This window comes from Lissotriton vulgaris, chromosome 5, assembly GCF_964263255.1.
Source record: "Lissotriton vulgaris chromosome 5, aLisVul1.2, whole genome shotgun sequence".
NCBI classification, from domain to species: Eukaryota; Metazoa; Chordata; class Amphibia; order Caudata; family Salamandridae; genus Lissotriton; species Lissotriton vulgaris.
This window is the reverse complement of record NC_141693.1, coordinates 11,760,642-11,772,674: the sequence shown is the minus strand read 5'-3', so window position 1 is coordinate 11,772,674 and position 12,033 is coordinate 11,760,642. Positions and strand designations below refer to the sequence as shown.

General features: G+C 45.1%; 1 protein-coding gene across 1 annotated transcript in view; it reads right to left on the bottom strand.

Annotated features, from left to right (window-relative positions):
- Window positions 1-12,033, bottom strand: part of LOC147709987 (class I histocompatibility antigen, Gogo-C*0203 alpha chain-like) — a 452,566-nt gene that overhangs the window by 240,489 nt on the left and 200,044 nt on the right. The window lies entirely within an intron of this gene.

Genomic DNA, 12,033 nt, shown 5'->3' with positions numbered 1-12,033 from the left:
GATTTCAGGTGAAAAGGTGAAGCTTGTCTCTTCAGCCACGAGGTCCAGGAGGTGTCGACGTCGACCAGGAGCTGGATTTGAACTGTCCCACGAAGGATCTAGTTGACTGCGGTGTCGGTATCCGGATTGGACCCAACAATCCTTGGCAAACGCAATCCACGCAAGATGTTGAGATTAGCTTCGGTGCAGACCAGCATGGTCTGTGGCACTTCTCCTTTGTAGGGAAGCTGGATCAAGCCTGGAGCAACCAGGAAAGCAAGTTAAATTTGAAAAGAAGTGTTCAGGGGGCTCACTAGCCAACGGACTAGGAACCGGGAAGATGCGTCAAGCTGAAATGCAAGAGCGTGCCCCACTGGACACTCGTGGAGTGTGGACGCCTGAGCTTCGGTACAAATGGTGCTCAGGGCTCGTACCCAATGCACAACTGCGAGATACCTCGAGAGTCGATGCAGTTAGCAAAATGCAGGATGTCTAGGAGTTCCAGTCCCATGTCTCTCTTCTCCGCCACAGGTCTCAGCTTTGCTAGGAACGTCGAGCAGCGTCAGAGATGTCTGGAAGTCCATGTCCTGTGTTGCAGAGTCTTCGGGGTCCCGTGGGAGCCTCGACAATGCAGACCGGGAAAGTTGCTGTTGGTGCCTGTTTGAACAGGGTGGTCACTCCTTGACCACAAGGGAGATGTCTTCCGTCTTCCAGTCGGAATGGAACGTCGAAGGTCCAGGATTTATGTTTCAAAGTTTCGTCCAGGGTAATCTTAATGCCTAGGGACAGAGCTCCTATACTTATACTAAGTTTAGGGGTTGGACTACCTATAAGGTCCCTCCTATGGGTGGGCCTGGAAAGTGGGTGGTTACACCCCTTTCCCTTTGTCCAGTTTTGTGCCAGAGCCGGGGGTTGAGTGCCCCAGCAAATGGTTTGAACCAGGCTATGCATGGATCACCTTGTGTGCCCCAGGCAGTGTCTGGAAAGCATTCACTGAATGCAGCCCTCCCTGCCCCAATACACTAAAGCCTGTCTGGGGAGGTGCCAGCACCTCCCTGGACAGGAAACCTATTGTCCAGGCCTCCCCTGCCAGAGTTTTATCCAGCAGCAGGAGGTCAGACTCGTGTCTGTGGCAGCAGCATCCATTTTGAGATGCTGAGGCTCGGTTTAACTTTAACCAGGCTTACCAGTAACTACATGTCTTCTCCCTCTAGAAGGGTGAAATGCTACCCCTGCCGCCAGGACTGGTGGGGGGGGGGGGTAGTATTCCAAAGTGTTTGACACTTTGCACGACATGTTTTGATAAAGCCAAACCAAAGTTAGCATTAACAGCGAGGAGTATAATGCACTTGAGTATATGGTATGGCTATATCATAGAACAGCTAAAAGGAGATGGTTCCGTAAGCTGCAGAGGGGCTCAGCTCATGCAACATCCTCTCACATAAAACCAAGCACTCTGCCTCCAGGATTGTTAAGGCCTGCCATAGGAGTGGCTTATAGGTTACTATGTGTCAATATATAAGGTAGATATAGATATACTATATCTAAGTAAGGGGTGATTACACCACCTTACCCAGGTTGTGTGGACAGACCTGTGGTTTCAGTTTGGAAGGCAAACCAGGGGTGGCACAATACATGCTGCAGCCCCTGGTAGGCCTAGGGTGCACCAATGCCCTGGGTACTTAGGGTACACTATACAGGTGCTCACAAGGGTGACCCAGTAACCAACCTGGTATGTGGCTAAAGTACATGGTATCAATTTAGAGAGAGAACAGCTGGGCTGTGGACCTGATCAGCAGGGCCACAGCCAGTCTAAAGTCGAAAAACCAGAGAATCACAGCAAAAAGTGGGGGTAACCATAGGAAGCAGACCCACCTCTCCTACACCACGCCCCTGTTATATGGGACCACAGTTGTACTAAAGGTGGTGTACCCCTGGATTAAGAATGGCTCCAGGCACCACGCCTCTGTAAGAGGGGACCGCAGGTGTACTAAAGGTGGTGTACCCCTGTATAAAGACTGGCTCCGGGCATTACTCCTCTGTAAGATGGGACCACAGGTGTACTAAAGCTTATGTACCTCCTGGATAACTCTGTAAGATGGGACTGCAGGTGTACTAAAGGTGGTGTACCCCTGGATAAAGACTGGCTCCAGGCACCACGCCTCTATCAGATGGGACCGCAGGTGTACTAAAGGTAGTGTACCCCTGGATAAAGACTGGCTCCGGGCATTACGCCTCTGTAAGATGGGACCGCAGGTGTACTAAAGCTTATGTACCTCCTGGATAACTCTGTAAGATGGGACTGCAGGTGTACTCAAGGTGGTGTACTCTTGGATAAAGACAAGCTCCAGGCACCACGCCTCTGTAAGATGGGACCGCAGGTGTACTAAAGGTGGTGTACCCCTGGATAAAGACTGGCTCCAGGCACCACGCCTCTATCAGATGGGAATGCAGGAGTGCAAAAGGTTGTGTACGCTCTGGATAAAGACTGGCTCCAGGAACCATGCCTCTGTGAGATGGGACTGCAGGTGTACTAAAGATGGTGTACCCCTGGATAAAGACTGGCTCAGGGCACTAAACTTCCTGACACAGGCATTTATTTTAACTGGATAAGGACCTGCACCAATAGGGATCACTAGACTTAGTACCAGCCCGCAGCAGTCCAAGGTAGCGCATGAATGTAGGTAGTGTATAAAAGGTGTGAGTTAACAGTGCTGGCTCCACTAACCCCCTCTTGCAACATAAAGTGCTCCAGTGGCCTCAAGGGACAAGCAGACCTATAATCAGAAATACTTGGAGTCTCACCTCCGAGTCTACAGTGTTCTTCATGGAGGATGGATTCGGACACTGAGGGTCACATGGCTGAAGGGGGACATTAGGCTTCCTCTTCAGTTGAGATCAGAGTGATCCATCCAATTGTTTAATCAATGCTCCAATAGATTGGGAAGTGATTGGAAGTGATTGACTGATATCAAAAGCGTGAGATACTCTCAATGACAGCTCCTTTAAGGGTTCTCGATGGCTTGTGTACATTGTGCACAAGGCAGGAGGAGTTCAATCTCTGTGCCTGTGCATGAGGGAGGAAATCTTCTGTACTCGATGCTGATGAAGCCATGGGCAAGTTCCTTATTCGAGAGTTGTATCTGATGTATTCACATGGACCACCGGGTCCGTTTGTCCTGTGTTCCTGGATGTCCCTCAGTGTGACTGAATACCAGTGTCTAACTTCCCTCATCCAGTGAGTGGATTTATTAATGAAGGTTTTCTTTGTTTCCAATCTCTGCTTCTGTTGAGTTGTGTAACCCTACCACATACACCACAAAAGGAGGACAGAGCACAGCACCTTAATTTACACTGATGCTTATTTGCTCTAAGCTAGTTCTCCCCTCTGTTGTCTGCTGATTCTCAGCACTTCCCTAGGTCATTAAACTCTCTGTTTGCAGATTTGGTTTTATCTTTGAGGCTCTGCAGTGTCTCTGATCTCCTCCCTCTGAAGATGAGAACATTCCAGAGTTCTCCGATTAATCACAACAGTACCTTTTTTCTGAACCTACAGGGCCCTCTGTTATCATCCTCCGCTGACTTCACTAGTCAGCCACATCTTGTTTTCAGATTAATAATTTAGGCAAGGGTATTTTCCAGAGATTGACTCAGGTTAACAGTTTGTAGATGGTCAGTACTAAGAACACACATGGAGGAACAGGGGCAACCATGAACTCCGATATCTCATGTGAGGTCTAATATCCTTGTAGTATCAGAACTACAGTTGCTATCTAGATGTATAGCTAGAATTGGTTCTGATATAGGGTCTTGCTGGGCACAGATATTCGGCTAATCTCCCTCTTAAATTTAGTCTCAATGTGGGGCGACATTCAACTGCTCTTTAGATTAGAGTGGGATAAAGTGGAGTTAGGTAGAGTGGAGTGGGATAGATTGGAGTGAGGTAGATTGGAGTGCTGTAGATTAGGATAGAGTGGAGTGGGGGATTGGGGTAGAGTGTAGTGGAGTAGAGTAGAATGGGGCAGATTGGAGTGGTGAAGACTGGAGTGGGGTAGATTGGAATGCAGTATATTGGGATAAACTGGAGTGGGGTAGATTGGAGAGAGGTGGAGTGGAGTAGGGTAGATTGGTGAAGAGTGGAGTGGGGTAGAGAAGTGTGGTAGAGAGGGGAATCTTGCATCAGAGTGGAGTTGGGTAGAATCTGGTAGAGTGGGTTAGATTGGGATAAAATGGAGTGGGGTAGCTTGAGATCATATGGAGGGGGGCCTACTCCCAGACACTTGGTGAAGACTCTGTGTGCTGTAGTTACCCCGAACGGGAGACCTTTGAATTGGTAATGTTGTCCGTCCACCGCGAACCTGAGATATTTCCTGTGAGCTGGGTGAATGGGAATATGGAAGTAGGCGTCCTTTAGATCTAGGGTGGATAGAAAGTCACCTTTTCTGAAGCAATGGGAACACTTGTTGGAGGGTGACCATCTGGAAGTAGACTGACTGAATGTAGAGGTTTAGCTGTCTGAAGTCTAGTATAGGCCTGCGAGAGCTGTCCTTTTTTGAAATGAAGAAATACAGGGAGTACACTCTGGTCCCTTGATGATGTAATGGGACTGGTTCTATCGCGTATTTTTGTAACAGAGAGAGAACCTCTTGTTTTAAGAGGGTGAGATGTTGTGGTGACATTGCACATTCTCTTGGAAGAATAGTTGGGGGAGTGCAGGTAAGTTCCAGGCAGTAACCATACTGGATAATGTGTATTACCCACTTGTCTGAGGTGCTTGAGTTCCAGACAGGTAGGAACTGTGAGAGACATCACCCGACAGGAGTGGAATGATCGGGGGTAGCGGAGGGAAGTCACTGTTTGTTGGACGGGGAAGTGAGGGTGGAGTTACCTCTGCCTCTTCCCTTATTATTTCCTCTGTAGCCTCCTCGAAAATAACCTCTGGAGGAGGGAGATTGGTTATTACCTTTATAAGAGGAGAACGGATTTTCTATGGACAGTGTTTTGGAGCCACCCCTGTAAAAGGAGCAGTGAAAGGAACCCCTGTTAGAAGGTAATTGTAAGGCCCCCATGGACTTTGCAGTTTCTGTGTAGTTCCTCATCTTTTCTAGGGAAGTATCAACAGCTGGCCCAAAAAGATGTTCGTTATCAAAGGGTTGATTAAATATGGAGGACTGTACCTCCTGCTTGAATCCTGGGATTCTAAGCCAAGCGTGTCTGCACAATACTATACTAGTGTTAGTGGCACGAAATGCTGTGTCTGCCGCATCCAGTGTGCATTTGATGGCTGGGTTGGTAATGAGCTTCCCTTCTGAATGAGGTTGTTAGCTTTGGTTTTATACTCATCTGGCAAATGTTGCATGAGTTTTTCCAACTCATCGTAGTGAGCCCTATCCTAGTGTGCTAAGAGAGCCTGACCATTGGCAATACACCAATGGTTAGCTGCCTGCAAAGACTCTTTTGCCTGAGGCATCAATGAGTTTAGACTCCTTATCAGGAGGAGGGGTGTCACCCGTGGTTTGAGAGTTAGCTCTCTTGTGGGCGTTAGATACCACAAAAGAGTCTAAGGGCAGCTGATCTTTTATATATAAAGGGTCTGTAGGAGTGGGCTTGTATTTTTTATCTACGCTAGGTGTGAGTATTCTGGATATAACAGGAAACAGGGTCTTTGAATACCTCATCCGTGTTTTTAACACACCCTTGAGCATTGGTAAAGTATTAGTAGACCTTTGTGAGTGTGTTAGTGTCTCAACAAGGAAATCCTCTTATAGAGGGTTTGTATGAAGCTCCACCCCATGGTAATGGGATGCCCTGTTAATAACCTGAACATAGCCAAAGTTGTTGTGAGGTTGAGAGGGTCTGGAGGGATACAGGTCAGGGTCATTGTTCCCTATTATAATTCTCCCAAGGATCAGTGTCCTGTGGTATGTCCTGATTTCGTGGCATATCCTGCTCTGAATCCTCATCCCCATCCCCATCCCCATCACCCTCATCCTGTGGGTCAGGTGATAGTGGAGGTGGTGGTGAATTAGATGGTTAGGTTGGGAGGAGAAGAGGGGGAGAAGGGTTAGTACCCATGTCCTTTTTCTACAGAGGTATTTGTGGCTCTTCTGAGAGATTCTGTTTTTTAGGAAGAGTGGCCAGGAGGTGTCCAGTTTTAGGATCAATTCTTAGTCTCTTTGGTTATGGATCCATATGTGGGTCTTCAGACCGAGGCTCTTTGGATGAAGTGTCTTTTTCTTCAGAAGTTGACTTTGGCGTCAAAGATTTGGGCTGAGTGTATGGAGCCGCACCGCGTTACATTTTTTGGCGTGGAACCTGACGATCATGAATGGTCTTCTTCAATCGGAAAGATCAATACACTTCACAGTCCTTTTCTTCGTGTTCCTGGGATAAGCAGAGGTTGCACACCTCTTGCAAATCGGTGCGTGGAAATTTAGCACGACACCTGGGACATAGTTTAAATGGAGTCTGTTCCCTCGACTGCTGGCGTGGTCGGCACGGGTAGGCCTGACGGCTTGTCCCGAAGTTCCCGATCGAACGTTTTCTCAGGATGAACGATAGGCGTCAAACGGGAAACAGCGATCGAAAGACAATTTCGTTGAGGGTAGAGGATTGCGAGTCAAAGGGGTTCGAGAACGATACCGAACCGGAGCACAGCAATACATATCCGAACCCGAAACAAACAATCTGGGGATGGAGTTGATGCCCATGCGCACTATCACCGAAAGGAGGAGTCACCTACCTTATGACTGCAAAGTGCAAAGACTTCTTTGAACAAAAACAAAGTGCAAACATCCGGACCCAACACTAGATGGCGATCTATGCTAAAGCATATGATCTATAGCTCATATGCCTCGAACACATGTTTATGAATCTTACATCTTCATGCACCAACAAACAAAGATGGGATGAAAAAAAGGAAGAGAAAATGAATGCTATTTGCGACATTCCTAAACTTCAAAATGCAATTGAACAAATACTGGAGTATATCGGAGACAGGCTGCAGGCACACAGAGCTGTACGATCAAAAAGTGTACACCTTCGAAAAGTTGCATATCTAAAATAGCAATGTGAAATCCAACCTTACCAGTAAACAGAATTTATCATTACAATTTCAAAGATATAAAACCTGACAAAGCTGCTCCTTGCTAACTATGGCCTACCTAAGGGGTGACTTTTGTGTAATAAAAGGGACTTTAAGATTTGGCAAGGGGTTTATAATGCCAAGGCGACATGGCAGTAAAACTGCACACACAGGCTCTGCAGTGGCAGGCCTGAGACGTTTAAAGGGAAACTTGTGTGGGTGGCACAATCAGTGTTGAAGGGCCACTAGTAGGATTTAATTTACAGGCCCTGGGTATATGGTATATCACTGTACAATGTACTCACATGTAACTTAAATATGCCAATTGTATATACACCAATTTTATCATGTTTAGGATGGAAGCAAAAGCTTTCTAGCACTGGTCACAGTGTTTTAAAGTCAGTTGGATACCTTTTGGAACCCCTGGTCTAGCAGGGCACAAGAAGGAGAGCAAGAATAGTTTCTCAAACACTGAAAGTTTATCGCCTGCATTTCTGTGACTGGAGGATGAAGAAACCCTTAATGCATCACAAAGTATACAATACAACACAGAAACGTTTGTTGTCTGATCTATAAGAAGCATTATTGCAGATGGATGATAGGAGTGTGGAATGCACTCAAATCGCATTATCTTACATAAAAATATAAGAAGCTGTGAGAAGCTGGCTTAGTATATGGTGCGCACGTATGTAAGTGAGCACCCTGCACCAATCCAGGCAACCCTTATGGTGATTTTAGTGGTCTTAGACAACCTTAGAAGCTATCTAAGTGGTATCTGTGGAGAACAGCCTTCAGGCTTAGTCCAGAAGGAGTGTAAAGCAGCTTGCTTTACCAGAGAATAATCTTATTGGTATAGATTAAGTGAAAAAGTACCACACAGTGTATTTATAAAAGGAAGTCAGCTTCAGACACGGAGATGTGTTCCTCCTCCATTTCGGCTTCCTGCGCTTGTGATTCTTCGTGTTCGGACTCATCTCCGAGGAGATCCAGCGCAGAGCCACTCTGCTGTACATTTTGTGACGTTGAGCTGACGGTCACGGATCGTCTTCCATCGAAATGACAGACACGCGTAGCAGTCCTTCTTGTCCTGTTCGTGTGATAGGCAAAGTTGCACACTTCGTGCAAGTCGGTGCATGGAAACCTAGTGCGACACCCTGGACAGAAATTGAATTGAGTCCGTTCCATCGACTGCTACCGATCCCGGTGCGGGTAGGCCCAAAGGCCTTCCATGAATCTTCAGATCAAAGTTTTTTAAGTGTAAATGATACGCGGAGAATGGGAAACGTGATCAATAAACAATACCGTCGAGGGTAGTGGATTGCGTGTCAAAGGGGGATCGAATAAACGGTGCTGAACCAGAGTGCAACAATTCACATCTGAACCCGATGGCGGAAAAAAACTATCTAACAATGGAGTTGATGCCCATGGGCACCATCACCGAAAGGAGGAGTCACCTACCTTGTGACTGGAAACACTTCTTCGAAAAAAAACAAAGTGCAAACATCCGAACCCAACACTAGATGGCGATCTATGCTAAAGCATATGATCTACAGCTCATATGCCTCGAACCTATGTATTTATTATAAGACACTCACTAACACAGACACATATCTCCTAACACGATATACACAATGCACATAATACTTTGCATGAAAAACAGGTAAGTAGCATGTAAAGTAAGTGGTCGCCAGGGATACCAAACCACATACTAAAATAGTGGGATGCGAACCACGACTTGATTCAAGACCCAGAAGAAGTAGAAAGGTTAGGCACCCAAGGAACCACCCAAGGCAAGTACCCAGGAACGTATTAAATGGGTATTTTTGGACGCACTGCAATATTGTAGGTAATATCAAAGTCTGTGTGGTGCTCCGGGGTATCGCCCTCCGACTGGGAGCGTAACAAATGCACAAGGTAGCACTACTCAAATAATGAGAAGTGTCCCCCGGGCTCCTTCAAGGTCCTTATATTAAGGTTTCACCAGTAGACATAATAGAAAAGATACGAAAATTTGATGTAGAAATGCTTGTTTTTAATCCATCTTGTTATATTCACAAGAGTATCTTTGGTATTCACACAATCCTTCAATTGTACAATGTGCACTCAAACAATCCCAATGCATTTCGGCATGTCACAAATGCCTTCTTCTGGGGATTTGGTTTTCTGTCAATAAAGGAAAACAAAATGTGTATAAGAAGTAATGTGTAGAAACGCGATCGCTAGTAAATCACAAAAAGGGTGACAGGTGATGGAAAATGGTAAAAGAAATACCTGTGATAAAAGGTCAGTGAAAAGCAGTGCAGGGTTGAACATTTAAAACGAGTGCCTTGTTTCGGTGCTCGGGTTCGTGGCTGTCTTAAAAAGCGGCGGTGAACTAATGGCGGCTGGGAGACAGTGAGAATGTGTAAATATAAACGCGTGTAAAAGCTAGGTTATCTGGGTGATGTTAGATAGGTGGCAAACCCGGTTCATGCGAGTATATCATAGGATAAGACAAACGGTGTGCAGTTAGTAAAAGCTTACCATGGCGTGCACGGACGGAGTGAACGAAGATACGGCTCTCCTCTGCCGGGTCTGGGCGTGGCTTAATCCCGGAAGTGTTTAAATGTTAGGGTGTTGCTACGCTACGGGCTGCTAAGGGTTGGACTTAAAGAGGGACAAGCGGTTCCGAGGGGATGAATATCAGGAAAAAACGATCAAAGTGTGACGCGGGATGCTAAATGCGTTAAAGTGAGAAAAAAAATTAATAAAAGTGTACGAACAAATAAATACGATGATTAAGGAAATTGTAACAGGGTGCGAGCAGATGAATAGGAGGCCAGTAAACAAAGCCTAGTGATATGGAGCACGAATGTGTTTGTGAAGAGGATCAGGTACAGTAGCGATAAGATAGATAAATGAAGCATGAATGTTCATAGGACGAAAATGATAATAAGAACCACATTACTTCTGTAAAAAAAGAAATCTATATATAATAACAGGGCTAACCACTGGCCACATTCAGGAAACTGACTATATAGTCCTAGAAAGGGTTGTAAGTAACATGAGTATTCCACACGATCATTAAGACCATGTGGTTTCATACTAGACAGCGTAAAAATCCAATAATTCTCTTGTCTCAACAGTTCATTGTGATTGTCTTTGCCTGGTTCCTTCGTGATTGTTTCCAATGCGCGGTAGCGCATTTGACTGATGCCATGACCTGCTTCAAGGAAATGTTGGGCTACTGCTGATTTGGCTTGCTTAGTTCTTATATTAGACTTGTGTTCGTTAAGTCGTGTTTTGAGTTTTCTCTCGGTCTGTCCAACGTAAATTTTGCAGCATGGACACTTCAACATGTAAATTGCGTTAGATGTATCACAGGTCGCCGTGGCTCTGATCTTTATTTGATGTCCTTTCATGGGATGATTAATAGTTGTGCCTTTGATGACACTGTTGCAGTGTTTACAATTCCAACATGGAACCGTTCCTTTGAATTCCTGGGGCATGGCTTTGGGGTGTTTAATGAGTTCACCCAGATTTTTAGCTCGGGTATAAGCAAAGATAGGCTCGTGTCAGAGATTTTGTTGAAATCTGGTTCAACTCTAAGAATGTCCCTATGTCTTTTAATAATCTGTTTGAACTTTTTGCTGACTGTCGAATATTTGGAAACCATGGTGATGGAATCTTTTTTAGTTGTTGTGGTACACAATAAGTCATTTCTAGATTTGGTTGCGCAACGTTGCTTGGCCTGCTCAAGGATCTGGTGGGGATACCCTCGGGCTTTAAAGCGTGATGTCATGATGTTTACCTCTTCGTTGAACTTGTTCGAATTGGAAGTTATTCTTTTTGCTCTGATGAGTTGACTGTATGGCAGGTGGTTTTTGAGGGGTTGGGGATGGAAGCTCGAATGATGTACAGTATTATTCCTATCGGTTTTTTTTTTCGGAACAAGTTTGTTTCAAATCCTGTTGTGGTGTTGGTAATCCTGACATCGAGGTAGGTTATAGAATCAGTTTGTATTTCATGGGTGAATTGTATGCGAGGATCAATGGAATTTAATTGGATGAGTTCGTTTTGCAGAATGTTTTCTGGACCTTGCCATATTAAAAAAATGTCATCAATGAATCTGACGAACATTTTGAGATGATCAGTCCATATAGTCTTAGAGAGGATGTGATCCTGCTCAAATCTATGCATAAAAATATTCGCATAGGCAGGTGCTGCCGAATTGCCCATTGAGGTTCCGGTCAATTGTTGATACCATTCATCTTTCCATATGAAATAACTGTGGAGTAGAGTGAATTCTAGTAACTCCATTAGAAAGAGTTTCAAATCGTAGTTCAGTTCAGTCCTCAGTAAACAGTGTTCTATTGCTTCAATTCCCATTGAATGGGGAATGGACGTGTATAAGGATGTCACGTCTACTGTGCATAGTAGTAGGCTGCTGCGATCCTTTAATTCCACACGATTGAGTTTATTGAGAAAATCAGTGGTGTCTCTTAGAAAAGTAGGTGTAGAGGTGACTATTGGTTGGAAATACTTGTCCAAAAATTTGCCCACAGGATCGTGAATGCTGCCGCATGTGGAGACCGAAACAAGGCACTCGTTTTAAACGTTCAACCCTGCACTGCTTTTCACTGACCTTTTATCACAGGTATTTCTTTTACCACTTTCCATCACCTGTCACCCTTTTTGTGATTTACTAGCGATCGCGTTTCTACACATTACTTCTTATACACATTTTGTTTTCCTTTATTGACAGAAAACCAAATCCCCAGAAGAAGGCATTTGTGACATGCCGAAATGCATTGGGATTGTTTGAGTGCACATTGTACAATTGAAGGATTGTGTTAATACCAAAGATACTCTTGTGAATATAACAAGATGGATTAAAAACAAGCATTTCTACATCAAATTTTCGTATCTTTTCTATTATGTCTACTGGTGAAACCTTAATATAAGGACCTTGAAGGAGCCCGGGGGACACT